Genomic DNA, 15,180 nt, shown 5'->3' with positions numbered 1-15,180 from the left:
GCAAACCGCTAGATTGCCCCGAGCGCGCACATTTGCTGACAAGTAACTGAGGTAATTTCATGCAAGTTCCGCATCGGCTTATCGGTCTATTTCAGTGAAGCATACGTTTACCAATGTGCACACTATATGGGATTACAAAATACTTGAAAACCCCTAACGAACGCCATTTAATTTATTGCATAATATGTGCTACAAGGTGGTATACTGAACACTTTCCGTCATAACCTAATTTGTCCTTATTTAGCGCGAGGTAGCATATGCAGCTGTTGCCTTTTAATACTGAACCCTTAGCAGCTTCTTATGGCTCCTTAATGCTCAAGTGTTATCAAAGCTTGAGGGAGCAGGCACCTGTCTGGCATATCGCCTGGCACGCTAACAGGCGAGAATGCATACGCTCTGTGCTGTGAAACCTGTCATCAGTGAATGGGCGAATAAGCCGTGACGGATGAAAGCCCGGATGTGTTGTAAAGCTTCCAGGCTGGGAGCTTACATGTAAGCTGTACACCGATGGAAGGACAATGTTTCTAGTGTCAAAGTACACAGTAATGCTTCAGTGTGACATCAGTCTAGACCAAGGCTTTTGTGGGCACACGCAGAAGCCTCGGTTTAGACTGAGGGGGGGGGGGGGGTGATAAGTGGGGGTGCAGGGAGCCACACGAAGGTATTTAACAGCTTCGCGAAGTTCCGACAAACCGTCCGTTAGGCCAGTACATCTTTCAAAACACACTGTGCTAGACGTCCTTTGTTGAATCAGTAAGGCAAAAATAAAATAAAAAATAAATTTAAAATAAAACGAACTGCGAATTTAATCACAACACATGCCTCGAGCAGTAATGAAGTGCAGCCGATGGATGCCGTAGGACTGCAGGTTCATAGCCTGTCATCGACAATGTATGTCTTTGACCTGCCGCCACAGAGTCACCGCCATACATAATCCGAAAAAACATACCTGGGATGTTTCCTTTGTGTCCCCTGTGGACAGAGCTAGATCTTTACAGTGATAGTGTCTTGCAGGTTCTACAGATTAGGTCATCTTCGCAAAGCCAGCAATGTTTTACTTTTTCCTGCCACGTACCATTGAGTAAGGGCGCTCAAATCGTGCTGTGTGTATTTGCATGAAGCCGGACGGCTGCTGTGCTTTCTCTCAGTCGTTTCTGCATGCGGACAAAGCTTGTTTTCCTGTGTTTGCTATAATTCATGTCCTTAGTTGCGAGAAAATGAAAAGGGAGGTTACCAGAAATCCGAACGACACTTGATGATTCGAGCAAAGCAGACTGAAATGGTCGCAGAAGACCACTGTCTCTTCACACGCGTATTCCCTCATAAGTAGCATGCGTGCGCGTAATGATTCGTTTATAGTTTGAGTAGTCTGCGTGGCTTACGGGCTAGATAAATCATCTCTCAAAGTCGGCAAGAGTAATGTGGCACTGTAGTGTTCGGAACATTCACAGCAGCAATGGCATGCACTGTTTCTTGGTGATTGAAAGTTTTCTCATTTTTAAGCACCGGTCGATGCACTTCGTGCTGTTTGCCTGTTATTATGTTTTTTTTTTCGACTGTTGATAACGTAGCACGTCTATTCTGGAGGCAGTACGTGAATGTGCACATTCATAACGTAGGCTTATAATTTCATCATTGGAAAGGATACATCGGAATAAGTGATTTAAGGCGAACCGCAACGCTTGGGAAGCCTCTGAAAGAGCTAAAATTAAGGCCATTGAGAAATCCTTGAAGAAACGTCCAGCAGCTGTAATGACATTTTTCCGCCCTTGATGCCGGCATGATATTTATCATTAACGCGACAGATGATTAGCGTTTCAATGTCTGTTCATTATTACGCAAAGACGTGGCAACTCCTCTTGAAGAAAAGTTGGTACCATGCACTCTGAAGACTAGCTCAGTCTTGTTTTCACGTTCTCAATGGTGAAACATCTCGCACAATTCTTTCATTCACTGTCGTTCATGCATGTTTTCAAATATACATCTGGCGAGGCTGGTAGCTCCTGATAACGCTTCAGTCTCGTTTTTGAAAAATTACGACCTTGAAGAAACAGTGCACAAATGCACCCGTTTCTGCACTCGGCGATGCTATGCCGCAAATACGGATCAGTTTGATTAAATGTACGAGGCTCTGACAATGTTCATTCATTAATTTGCGCATCACGCGCGGAGTGCAAGCACTGCGAACCAAAAGAGCACCCTATTGAAGAACTGTATACATCGCACACGGTCGAAACAAGCGTTATTATTCGAGTGTCTGGAACCATTCGACGTGTACCACAATGCCACGATAACATCGATTTCTGGTTTTATTCTGCCCAATGCTCTTATTAATACACGTAGATAGGGCCTCCGCAGTAAGCATTGAACTTAATGACTCTGACTAAATACATCAACGACATGACCGTATGCGCGATGCACAGCCTGTATCATGCTCGACGCGAGCCCCTTTCAGAGCGTTCTTGTTTCTCCGGCAGACTAGAGCTCGATTCCTCTTGAATCTTTTAGCGGACACAGCCCGCGAAGGTGGGAGCAACCTGTAGTTGGCTTCCAACTATCGGCACTTCTGTCTTTGCTGGATTCTTAGAGTGTGCACCCGTGATCTGGTCTTAATGACTGTAACAAGAAAAGTGCTACTGCGTCATCGGCTAGAGGAGCGGCCAATAAGTAACGCTGTGTCGACAGCGTGAAGAGAAAGATTCCTTGCGACAGCTTCATTAAAAAGTAACCTTACCTTTGGCCAAAGCAGCGGCCGAAGCAAACTTCATGCACTAACGCAGTCGCCTTGTGCCAAAAAGAAAAGCTCAAAACATTCACACGTGACCACCCATCGCTTTGTCTATCTTGTCCACGAGCTTTTTCTGCTTTTCTTCTTCCCTTCGATATTCAGCGCCTCGGTTCGCCAGTGACGTATCGAAGCGAAAATCTCGCGCGTTCCTCGGTGGCGCGAGCACATACAGGCCCGAGCGTGCGTACGGGCGCAAATGTTCTCGTGGTTCGGCACCCGCGCGCCGCTCATGGAGAGGCGTGCGCAGCGCGTGCGCGTTGGTGCACGAGGGGTGTTGGCCGCCACCGAAGGGGGATTTGCTTAAGATCAGATTACCGCAATATATTTTCGATGAGACGCCACCCGGAGCGGAGGACGTTTCTTTTTCCAGGGAGGAGCGTGGGAATAATGAGCGAGCAGAGACGATGCGGAGCTAAAAAGAAAGAGGCGTCACATACTGGCGCGAGCGAGAAACCAGTCCGCACGAGATGTGTTTTGTTGGCGCACCCGCGTCGACCGAGTGCTCGAGGTTGGTAGGGGGAGGGTGATCTATCGGCCCCTTCGCGGCACGCTGTCCAGACGGGACGCGACCAATTATGCGCGACCAGTGAGCGTGGGCCGCGCAGGGGTGCGCGCCGGATTGCATCGGGCGCCTTCTTCTTCGAGCTGGGCGGCCTTGCTCGCGGCCTGACCATCCGCGTGTGAAATTCCCAGCTCGCTCTGGTGCTCAGCCGCGCTCTTCCGTGCAGTGCGCAGTTCTGCAATCAACAGGGTGAAGACGTGTCCTAATACTTCTCCGAATCAGCCTATCTCGCATTTCTCTGTCGTCGATACATCGGCTTCTCGTCAAGCAAGAAGCCCGCCGCGAAGCGAGGTCCGAAAGAAGGCGAAATAGGGGTGTTGGACCACTTAGCCGCGGCAGGGGCTGTAAAAGGTTCCCCGGAGAGAAGTAGCGACCGGGAAAATATAACAATTCTATCCTAATCCTAATCCAGACCTATTTTTCTCGCCTCTCAGCTTTGCTCGTTTTGGAGCCAGTGCCAATGCACAAAACAGATAAAAAGAGGTAACCTTGCAGCAATGGCAGTGTCATTAGTACACACAAAGCAACAATCCTAATTCAACCTATCATTCCTTTATTTGCATACATACTGAAAAAAAAAAGTTATCAAGAAAGAGCCATCTATGGATGACAAGGACTAATCGTCCCTCAAGAAATGGCACGCGTGACACGGGACAGATTCAGTTTATGCCCACACGCCACATGCAGTTTTGGCCGCCTAAAACTCACATTCGACGTTCTACATAATTGCGCAACCTCAAATGAGTTCGCTCTAAACAAAGCCATTTGATGAGTACCTTTTTTTAATCCGCCGCCTGCCTAAAGCGAAACAGACGCCGAACGGCCGTTTGCAGCTTCTTTCGATTCGTGCAGTTTGCGCTACAAGAAAGGGTTACGCTCGATCAGCTGAGAAAGCTCCGGTACGTGGCGTTGCACGAACTCTGTCACGCAGGCACCGCGGCATTGATCGACGTTATGGGAAAGCGCCGCACAACGGCGTGGGCCAGCCGCGCCAGCGTGGCAGCAGCTGCCGCCGTTCAAGCGGTCGCACGCGCGTGCGACCGCTCCCCACCACAGCAGACTGCACACGTATACGAGGCATACACGCACCCGTCGCGTCCTCGTGGCACTGCAGCACACGCTCGTATAGGCTACTGTCCATCGCTGAAGCCGACCTGACAGTTCTAGGTCTCGCGCAGGCCTTCCCGTTGTATGTCTAGTATATGAACGCTGTTTGAGCACGTGAGAAAATTTCGGAACTTCGTTTCGTACGAGCGAGAGCCCCGTGCAAGAAACTAATGATTGCGGGGAACCCTCGCGAGTTCATGCCGCTTTCAGCCGTTTTAGGAACTGGCAGTAAGATATTCTGCGTCAGTTCTATGTGTGATATCAATGGTCAATGTAGAACTGGAATAAACTGCGAAAGGCCAGCCTGTCCATCTGTCTTTTCATCGAGATGGAAATAAACAGACAAGTATTTGTCGCAGTATGCTGGCGTCAGTTACTTCATTTCACTTAGTTATTAAAAAAATACGCGTATAACTATTGCTTCTCTCGGCATGCGTTCAGTGAGATTTATACCGTACGATATCCTTGCTGGTACTCACCAGATACCACGCATGAAATTTAGGAACCACAGAAAGAAAATACACGGTGCGAGCGGAGTCGAGTGGGCGGATACATTACACAGTGCGAAAGCTTCTTGCTGCCCGTTGTGGCAGGCACGTTATCATCATGTCTTCGTAAAGTGTGTTGTTGGGTAAGTTGGTAAATAATTGGGCGTTACAAGTGATTGAGCACAAACATAACGGGAACATGGAAGGACACAGGACAGGTGCTGTGTCCTCTCCTGTGTCATCTCCTGACATTCAACGTCTCTGTTATTTTGAGCCCGCTGGTAACGTCCAATAAAGTGGTTACCAGTGTTTGGCAAGTGACACAAAAGGCAATCGAATAGAGACTTGTTTAGTACCGTCACCACAGAATGAAGCTAGCGGACCATATATGGAGGCAGGGGTTTCGGGGCAGGAGGTAAATGAGTGGCCTCTGACCCCATTCATTCTTCCACCCCAATGGCTTCCACCTTGTCGCTGACGAAAAACGCTACGACCCTTTCTTCACGTAACGCCGTATTTTTAAATGTTCAACTTGACGCTGCCCGCCGATTCATGAGCTTTAACTTCGAATTCGCTATCAGTACCTTCGTTCGAAGTATCCGAATATACAAGTGGAGGTATTACCTGAGCCACTACACATCGCTGAAATTGCCTAGAAGGGTGGCTGAAACGCAGTGGCTATTACATGCATTGGCTGAGGAGTGACATAACAGCACTCCAATTTCTGTTAGGGTAATTCTAGAATTACTGTATATGCTACCTTTGGTAGCATATACTGTCACACTAAGGGCAATTTCATATACAGGCCCCCTATATTTTCTACGGGCAAATTTGGCTGTAGAGTAGAGGAACGTTTCAGAATAGCGAGGTCACATTGAAAACGCCGAGTGACGCCCCGGTATCGTTCAAGAAAGTGCACTGCGAGACCCTACGCAATCGGAGCACGTGCTAGAACTGTGCTTGTGGTAACGGTTGCTGGATATGAACGCAGCGCATTGCAGTTACTGTCCCGTGCTGCAGACTACACGAGACAGACCGCCATTTGTACAATTTTCCCGAATGACAGAGCGCCTTAGCCAGGACAAAGCTTAGAGGTAAAGAGTACGTGGTGTGTGCTACTACTGGCTGGCCGACTGCAGGCCTGAGAGTGATCGCAGTGCATGTGGACGGGCGCGCCGCGCGTATACTGGTGGGACGACCCGGAAGAGAGGCAAGGAGATCCAGCCGCGCGGCGGCCAAATCAAGTCAGGCAGCCCCAAACCTGGCCTGCCGGTCGGCCGCCCGGCGTGGACAACCCGCCCCGAGACCATTTCGTTCCACCGGGCGTCAAGTTCTGGAGCACGCGAACTGCTGCCGGCATATGCCTTCCCTCGTTCAGGTTGCCCTCGCCCGCCCCCGTGCAGTGGGTCGCGCATTGTGGAGGCCTCCGCGAAGTATACATGGGCCTGACACCGACGCTGAGCGACGCAGATGAGCTCTTGCAAACTCTGTGCGCGTCAAGTCAGAGCTGTGTATAGTCCTTCTCTCCGTCGGCGTACAAAGGAATTCACTGAGCACTGAGCATAAAAAACAGGGTCTGTGCCTCAGGCACAAGTGTTATTGCTCTTGTGGTCTAGTGTGTTCGAGCAAGCCATCCCAGGGTCCCACTTGCGCGCCACCTTCTGTAGCTATTCAAGGGTTCGTGGTGGGCGCACGTTACAGGCTACAGCCTGTTGCGGGGACCCGCCGTGGTTGCTTAGTGGCTATACCGGGCATGGCGGCCGCATTTCGATGGGGGCGAAATGCGAAAACACCCGTGTACTTAGATATAGGTGCACGTTAAAGAACTACAGATGGTCCAAATTTCCGGAGTCCCCCCCCCCTACGGCGTGCCTCATAATCAGATCGTGGTTTTGGAACGTGAAATGCCCATATCTTTTTGTAAGCCTGTTGCGGGGAAGCTCGTCGACTTGAAGTGTTAAGATGCATGATCACATAACTCACATGGCGGCACCCTCCGCCGCTCAGCTCATGGCGCTTTTCTCCTGTGTGCGTCTTTTTTTTTTTTTTTGCGAAGTACGTTAAGCGAGAGCCCGCGCAAGCATTTACATGAAAATGTTGCAATCACAACTCTCCAATAACGTTAATGTGGTGCGTGGCGATGCAATATGACGCAACTATTGTTAGGTAAACGAACGGGTATTTAGCATCACATTGTAGCGGGTGCGTAAGTACGCTTTGGCTAGTCATGTAAGCGTACCTGCGAAATTCTAAAGCTTTGGCTTTTTCGTATAGGTTCCGGTTAACATAACCATGTACCTGGTGGCCTACAATACATCCGCTGACCATGCGCATGGCCGTATTCTGTTTCCTGAATTGCAGTCACGGCTCTCTCTCTCTCTCTCTCGTGACATCATGTACAGTACAGCGTGCGCAGTACAAACCGTCATATTTTCTGCCTCCCTTTTTTGCTGCGACAGAAGAGCTCGAAACTGGGTTTGCTCTGTCCGACCTTCCGTTCCGTTACGCCGTCGTCGTGACAGCGTTATCGTGCCGTCGTATATTTATGGCACATCACCACCATAACCACGTGTTCATCTCTCACTGTATGGCGAAGAACAAAACTTACCGTGGATCGAGCTCGAGACCTTTGGGAATTGTTCAACCTAACCGTTGAGCTATCGCTGAACTTCCGCACTTTGGAGGGGATTGTGGCATGCATGCGCGACGTGGACTCGGAGAAGGGTGGCGTCCACTATGGTGACGCGTGTGCCTTTGTGATGAGCAAAGTGCCAGTGTGATGAGCACCTTTGCACGCCGAGCTATGAAACGAAAAAGGCGCAATGTTAAGAGATAGAAGTGCGGTCATGCAGCATGAATTACAGAGCAAAAACGTGTGGATCATATCGCAGCGGTAATTAGGAATTAGAGGTGGAGTTGGACGCGTCACGTAACGCGTAGCACAGGTAACCGGTGGTCTATTACACTAACCGAATGGGGATGTCAAGGGGAAGAAAACGCCGTAGAGGGTGGAAGGGTTTGAGGTACGTATATAGTGATATAATATTGAATTTGCGGGCGTACAATTTGTTCTGCTGACGCAGAAGATAACTAGTTGGATATCGCTGGGAGGGGATGGGACGACGACGACACGCATTATTTTGCTGTTATTGTCAAGAATGCTGTCATCGTAATATTTCAACGTTTCCTGTGTCAACAATGCCTGTGGACTCTGTGAGGTTAGGATCACGAGACGGGATCTTGTATTCGGCCCTTCACACATGAAGAATTACGGCGTTTATTGTTCGCTGAGGCAAAACGACCATGGCGCCACTTGCAGTCAAAGGGGGAAGAAAATGGGCAAAAAGTGCGGGAAACTGCAGGCAATGGCATTATGCTTCGCTACCTATGGTACAGCCACTTGCAGTAATATCTTGCATGGTATGCCTGAGGAATGGGGAAAGAAAGAAAACGCAGATGCCTGCGATGCCTTTTAGCGACAAGGCGCGTTCCCCCAGTTTTATCCAGCTTTGCAAAGAGTAAGGCACCTAAGCGAATATCGGGATACCTCTCGACGTTTGAAGGCCGTATACACACAGCCCGATTGTAATGGTAAAAAAAAAAGGGCAAAAAAGGGCGGAATGATACAACCTCCGCTGCTCTCTTCGTGCCGGGTCAAATGCAACTTCGGTCCTCTCTGCACTTGGACCCAGCAGTCGGGGGCTGGGAGAAAGCACCGTCGTCGTGAGGACGCCGATGCTGCGGAGCGCACGGCGGAATAATTACCGTGCTTTGGCGTGGCCTCTCCTCGGAGCGCGCATGCACGCACGGGCGGGGAGGGCGACGCTTCGTTCAGCTGCTGGTGCGCCCCCCCTCGAGCCAGTGGGCAGCTGCCGTCGGCCGCACTGCAGGGACCCTTCAGATGGAAGGGCGCGCACCTTCGGTCAGGTGCTGCTGCCCCTCCCACCAGTGGGCGCCGCGCCTTCAAGGAGGCATGGGGCGCACTGCGGCTTTCCCCGAGGGACCCATTTCATTGCGAGCTCATGTTACCTTTTTTTTTTTTTCCTCCCTCTGTTTCTCTTCTTATTCTATCAGTTTCTGGGCTCAGCGGTTACCTCCCCGATGCATGGGGTTTGTGAGAAATTCGCTTACTGCTTTGCTCTCCCCCTACTGTTGGGCGGCAAGAAACAAAAAGACGAACGCTCGTGCTCGCTAACACACAGAAAGAATAAAAAAAAAATTATCGTGATGGATTTTTTTCCTTCTTTTTTTTTTCTTTTGTCGGCTGCACCGCCAGTTTCGTTGCAGTCTGCGAGTCGTGAGGTAACAAAGCTTAAGTTCGTGACCCTAGGTGCCTGTGGGAGTTTTCAAGAAAAGGGAAGGTTGGGGGCACACGGAGAACAGCAACAAAGAATACGAGAAAGGCGCCTCCTGAAACGGCAGAGTCTCGGCGCTCTCAGCACAGCTACCGGTGCAGTTTGACGAAGCCAGCCTCCCTCGCGAGGCACCCGCCACATTTGCAGAAACAACGCACACGCGACGGGCGAGCGCACGCATTGCGCAAGTCGCTGTGCGGAATAACTTAGTCTGCATAAAGTACGCTTTTAAATGAGATGCACGCACCTCCTGTACGTTAAAGCAGTAAGCACGAACGGCGCCGAGCATGTGTGTTCGCAAACGAAGGGCACCGAGAAAGAATTGAGTGAGTGTATTTCATATGCAACACTAAGCAATCGCTTTCCAAACTGAGCGCGCGTTGGTTGCTAGCACGTATACGAATTGATTTCTCATTCAGAATAATCCATAGCTTGTGGTTATGAACGCACATCGTAGCGGCAAGAAACGGAATCATCGAGCGTTTTACTGGTGTGGGCACGCACATCCTGAAGCCTCCCACGGTCCTCCCGGCTCCGAGAATTCAGCAAAAGGATACGGCGCAAAGAGTAACGAATATCAGACTTTCCTGTCTGGTTCAGCGGCCGCGTGATGCTGAACGAAGACCGTCTCCCAAACAGGGCTACACTCTGGAAATCAACATTGACGCCGTTGTTCTCATTATTTCTTGACGATACAAAACTGTACGACTAGTGGTAATCCGCTGAGATTAAGCGGCGAAACATATCTGAAGGGACCATTTTCTGGCTCGCGTATACCGCTGGGCCACGCGTTCATGCAACTCGCGCGTCTCGCATGCACACAGACCCGCCGCACAGTGCTTCATGACAGCTCGCGCAATGGGACCCTAATCATTTCCAGTAATGGAGCCGACAGTCTGACGAGAGCTCGCAACGAACTAGATAGCGTGACCTCGAGAAGTGGGAAGAGAACGGTTTCAGTGTATGTCGCTCGAGGCCTTCCAGAAGACGGAAAACAAAACGGTGGTCGATAAGCGAGGGACCGAATCCCAAACTGAGAGGCACATGCACGCCAAAATGACAGCTGACCGGCGCGCCGCTTGTCGACGGCGGCAATACGCGCTGATCGCGTTGCTTCGGTTGTATACGTTGCGCTCTCTGGAGGCTGAAATTGCGAAATGGCGACAACAGTGGCTTGTCAAACGATCTCCTTCGGCGGCTCTCGCGGCCGCTGCGTCCTAATGTTTTTCTCGCGGTGCGCTACATACATGGCTGGAGCCTGTGTCGGCGCGAACCGTCGTTGCGTCAGGGAGCAAGCTCGGTGTATACGCTTCGAAGACGCACACAGGCGCGCTGGATGCACTGGCCTTGACCACGAGCCGACGCGACGAACACGCGGTTACTTGCAGCGCCGCTTGGCTTTTCAACGCGGCGGCATGCAGTGGCAGCGGGCAACCACTGCTTTGCGATGCACATCGCTCTCACAAGGCGTTTCGGTGCACAGCGGCGTACAAACAACTAGTTCGGGTATGTGGTAATTGTAACAGAGCCGTCTGGCAAGCAGCGAGCCCGCAACAACGCGCCGTATGCCGCGGCCAGATTGACGCAGCGCTGAAAGCCCCACGGAGTCGCGAGACACAAAAGAAAGAAAGAAAGAAAGAAAGAAAGAAAGAAAGAAAGAAAGAAAGAAAGAAGGCGTTAGAAACAAACCTGTGAATCGGCAGCTATTACAGTGGTGTCAACAGGAGGTGCCACGGTTTTGTGCAAAGACCTGTCTTCGTCGTATAGGCACATTGCCCGTTGCGACAGACCATACTGCCTTCCAATGAAAAAAATAAGGAAAACGTTCGTAGCCGTTTGCACCTTGCAGGTCGCTTGCGCAGCAACTACGAAAGATAAGGCAGTAAATGCGTGCACGCGTATACCACAGTGCATAGCTGCACCTTTTCTGTCGTTTCCAGCCGCTTTAGCACTTCGGCTTCCGAGAATATTGCTGTTCGTTTCTTTCCCGCAGTTTAAGGGCGCTAATTACAAACGGAATCGGGACCAGAACGAGCAAGAAACAACGGCGCCTTCACGTAACACACCACGGCAGTTCGAAACGCTATGCTCTCGTGGTTGCGAAGTGGCGTACAGGGAAAGAGCATTATGTCGTATACTTTTGCGCACATGCGCATCTCTGAGCGCACAAGTGGTTAGAAATGTCTGGGGCCACGGACGAGAACTTGAACGAAAATAAATGTAGCAACATAAACAACGTCTACTGACCGCTACTCGATAGTTAGTGAGACAAAAAGACCAATAATGAAAATGCTACATACTAATTATTCAGCTCTGTTTTTCACTTCGACTTGCATCCCTGTGACTTGCATGGGGGCTCCTTAGGGCAACCGCAACGTCATCGTCCTCTCGCAGGACTATAGCGTCTCTGTGCGTATAGGGAGCGCGCAGCCTTAACTGCCACCTTGCTGTGCGGTTTTCCTGTAGGCGCGTTTGAAGCAGTTAGCGTCGCTCTCCGGTAACGGGGTAGTTTCGCACGTATGCAGTGGACTCGAGGTATTATCCCGACGTTGGTTGGGATATTTCTCTTTTCAGCCTGCGACTGATATCGGTTACCGTTCACAACGCCACATATCAATATGAGCCAGAGGCGTAACCGCTGTCGCAGCTAATGAACATTAGTTGGCCATTAAAGAGGCGTGACGTATATATTCTACTTCGCGTTCTTGCTTATTAGTCATTCTGGCTTAATATTATATACGTAGCTTGACCCGTAATGCGAGGTACACACGCTATATGAGCTGAGCTCAACCCTAAACGCGCACACGTTCTAACCAACACCCAAACTCGCTCGCTCGCTCAGAAACAAGGTCGACAGATATATGCAAACCGCGCACACCCAGATGTCCCGCGACGCTGTTGGCGGAAACCTGCGCGCAGCAGGAGGGAGAAAACGAAGCATGCAAGAAAAAAAGAAAGGAAGGAAGAAAAATACACACGCACTATCCCGATCAGGCCGCGAGCAAGACGAAGCGCGGTGTCGGCGAGGCGAAGAAGAGTGCTCGGCCACCGAGGACGCCGTTTCACGCTTGCAAACGCGGAAACAAAGCAGCGTGACCACATTTGGCTCTGAGCGCGCAGCGGTCTGCCCGCGCAACTTGGCGCGGTGGGTCCACGCGCGCGGTGGTTGGGTTCGCGTATATATATTCACGCGAAGCGGTCTCCCGCCGCATGTCGGGTTCCGCGAAATCCGCATTCTACGCTACTACATAGCCTCCACGGACACCTCCCCCCAGCACTTCTGCCCTGGAGCCCTTCGAGCGTTCTTCGCTGCATTTGACACGACGCCGCTGTGAAACGTGCGCGTATATTAGTGCGCGTCCGTATTATGCCGCTGCGCCTCTCGCGCCGGCAACCACTCGTCATTCCGCGAGTTGGCGACCGACAAAACTCGCGCGGAGGCAAATAAGACGAGGAAAAGAAGCAAAGGCGAGCGAATGGCTCCATTTAATCGGTTCCCCCAGTTCCCACGATGCCGCGCCGTGGCATCTGTTGTTGCACGTCCTGTTTGTATAGGAACGACCGCCAGCTCGCGCGCCTCGGAGGCATTTTGTTCTTCCCCGAGGTGGCGTCTTTCTCTCGCGCTGTGACGGCGGCCGGCTTTGATACGAGGCGAACATGATGAAAGAGAAAATCTGCCGGCTCTCGTCGATCTTTGCGTTATTGAGGATGTGATGCCCGTGAGCCGTTTCGCAAACTCGGCCAACGCCGCGCGTCTGCCTCGCGTCAAGTCGGGGGACTCGCTGTCCATTAGTTCGGCACGCGGGCTTCTGTATACCTCGAAATGCGAGTGACGACAAGCGATTGAGAATAAACCTGCGCTTCCCGATTCTAGCGTGTGACCGACCACGGGAAAGATAGAGGTGAACGACTTTAACAATTCTCAAAACGCGGTCATCACTGCGCTGATAAGTCACCCGGAAGCGAAATGCACTCTCCTCTTCTTTGTGGCTCGAGAACGCCATTCTCTGGAAAGTCTAGCCACTGTTTTACCACCGAACCCTTCGGACGGGGCTTCCTTGACGTTTCTCGCTTTCCAATTTAGCGAGCAGAATTGAATGACTGCTCGTTTATATATATATATATATATAGATACATATATATATATATATATATATATATATATATATATATATATATATATATATATATATATATATATATATTGTCCTAGTGGGCGGCGCGCGGCCAGCGAGCACCACGAAAGAACTCATCGGTACGGAAAGACTTGCCTGCGCAGCGAAGCTGAATTGGCCACCCCTCGAGCCAGGGTTGGGTGGATGGGCGGTGAATGCGTTCGCCAGGCGGGTGGTGCGGTTCCGGGCCCGTATATCAAGAAGGAAAAAAATGTTCATGTGCTAGAACTGTTCGCAAGTGCAGATGCCGGTCAATCGTGATGTCGGACAGGCTATACTAGCGAAGGCGGCAGGCCGGTGGAAAACAGCTAGCACATGCGGACGAAAAGTTTTGTGCATACGGCCCCTGGCGCATCGCCGTCTCTTAATTCTGGCGTCATGAGTTTCTGTGTTGCTACACATGCCGATGCGAGTTAGCGCTATACTACCGGTGGCGAGCTTCTCTTCGCTCTCCAAATGCGGCGACATTTTCGTATCCCGTGGCCTTACTGCAGAGCCTGTTTGTCGTGACCCGCGTCTAGGAGGCATTGATCGAGACATTCTTCCCATCTATACACATTAATCAAAACGTTTTCCAAGTACACTTTGCTCATTTTTACCAATGCAGACAACCGGGTGGCCGAATGACGCCTACTGGCGCAAAACTTGTCAGTGTAATTGAGAGAGGCTGAATTCAGAAGGATTATTGTTCGTGAGTGCGATATACGACTGCCCATGGCCACCATCTCCAACAAAATGTACAAATGCACAGTTGACTGTCATCTGCTTTTACGAACAGTTGTAGCTCAATAACGCTTTTAGCGCGTGCGCGCGCGCGCGTGTGTGTGTGTGTGTGTGTGTGTGTGTGTGTGTGTGTGTGTGAATATAATCCAGGCTCTTCGGATGCAGTTACCAGACTTACAAGTTTGTAGAGGAGACTCGAAACTGTCGGTAAACTAAAGGACCATCTCTTTGAAAGGATATGCGGCTATGTGCACGGCTTTTTGCACACCGTACCTTCGAAGCCAAGGACCGCAGATTAAGATCGTCGTGCGTGCGATGGCACTCCGGAGTGAGCCACTTAAAAGAGCGCATGCTGCCGCAGTTGTCGCCCCTGTTAGGAGACAGTCGGATCAAATGGAGTCGTGTGTATAGTGTCGTGCGCGCCACTTTTTCGCGCTTTCGAAGGAGCGCGTGGGGGGGGGGGGGGGCTTGGAATGGGGTCTTGTGAACCTTTCCCCCCACCCCCCCATTTTAGCACTCACTCAAGACACTGCTGCTCAGTGCGGGCTTTACTCACGCTAAATACATTGCACTGATGCCCCCACTACCCGATTTCCACACACACACACACACATAACATATGTTATTTGTTGTTGAGAGCTCGTAGACGAAAAAAGCCGGCACAGCTGGTGGCAGCAGTTGCATACGGTTACAGAAGTTATCAGGCAAGCAAGCGTAGTGTTTGCAATTGATGTATTTATAGTACTTCAGTTTGTTCGTTTTATTTTTTATTCGGAAGCACGATTTCTTCTTACGCTTCGTACACCGTGACGCTGGAATGATGCACAGACACAACAAGATGACCCCTGTTATGTATAATGTTGACCGATGTTACCCTATGGCTTGAAACTCTTGCGTGAAACTTTTGCGGACATTCAAGGTGCCTGTCGTGCTCCTGGTACCGTAGAGAACGACGCTGCGACACTGTCCTTGTTGCACAATT

The 15,180-nt window shown here is 50.7% G+C and overlaps 1 protein-coding gene across 2 annotated transcripts in view; it reads left to right on the top strand.

The window, feature by feature from the left end:
• Positions 1-15,180, top strand: part of Cad88C (cadherin 88C) — a 170,368-nt gene that overhangs the window by 1,858 nt on the left and 153,330 nt on the right. The window lies entirely within an intron of this gene.

Source organism: Dermacentor andersoni, chromosome 1 (assembly GCF_023375885.2).
Source record: "Dermacentor andersoni chromosome 1, qqDerAnde1_hic_scaffold, whole genome shotgun sequence".
Lineage (NCBI taxonomy): Eukaryota > Metazoa > Arthropoda > Arachnida > Ixodida > Ixodidae > Dermacentor > Dermacentor andersoni.
This window is presented reverse-complemented; position numbering and strand designations above follow the sequence as displayed.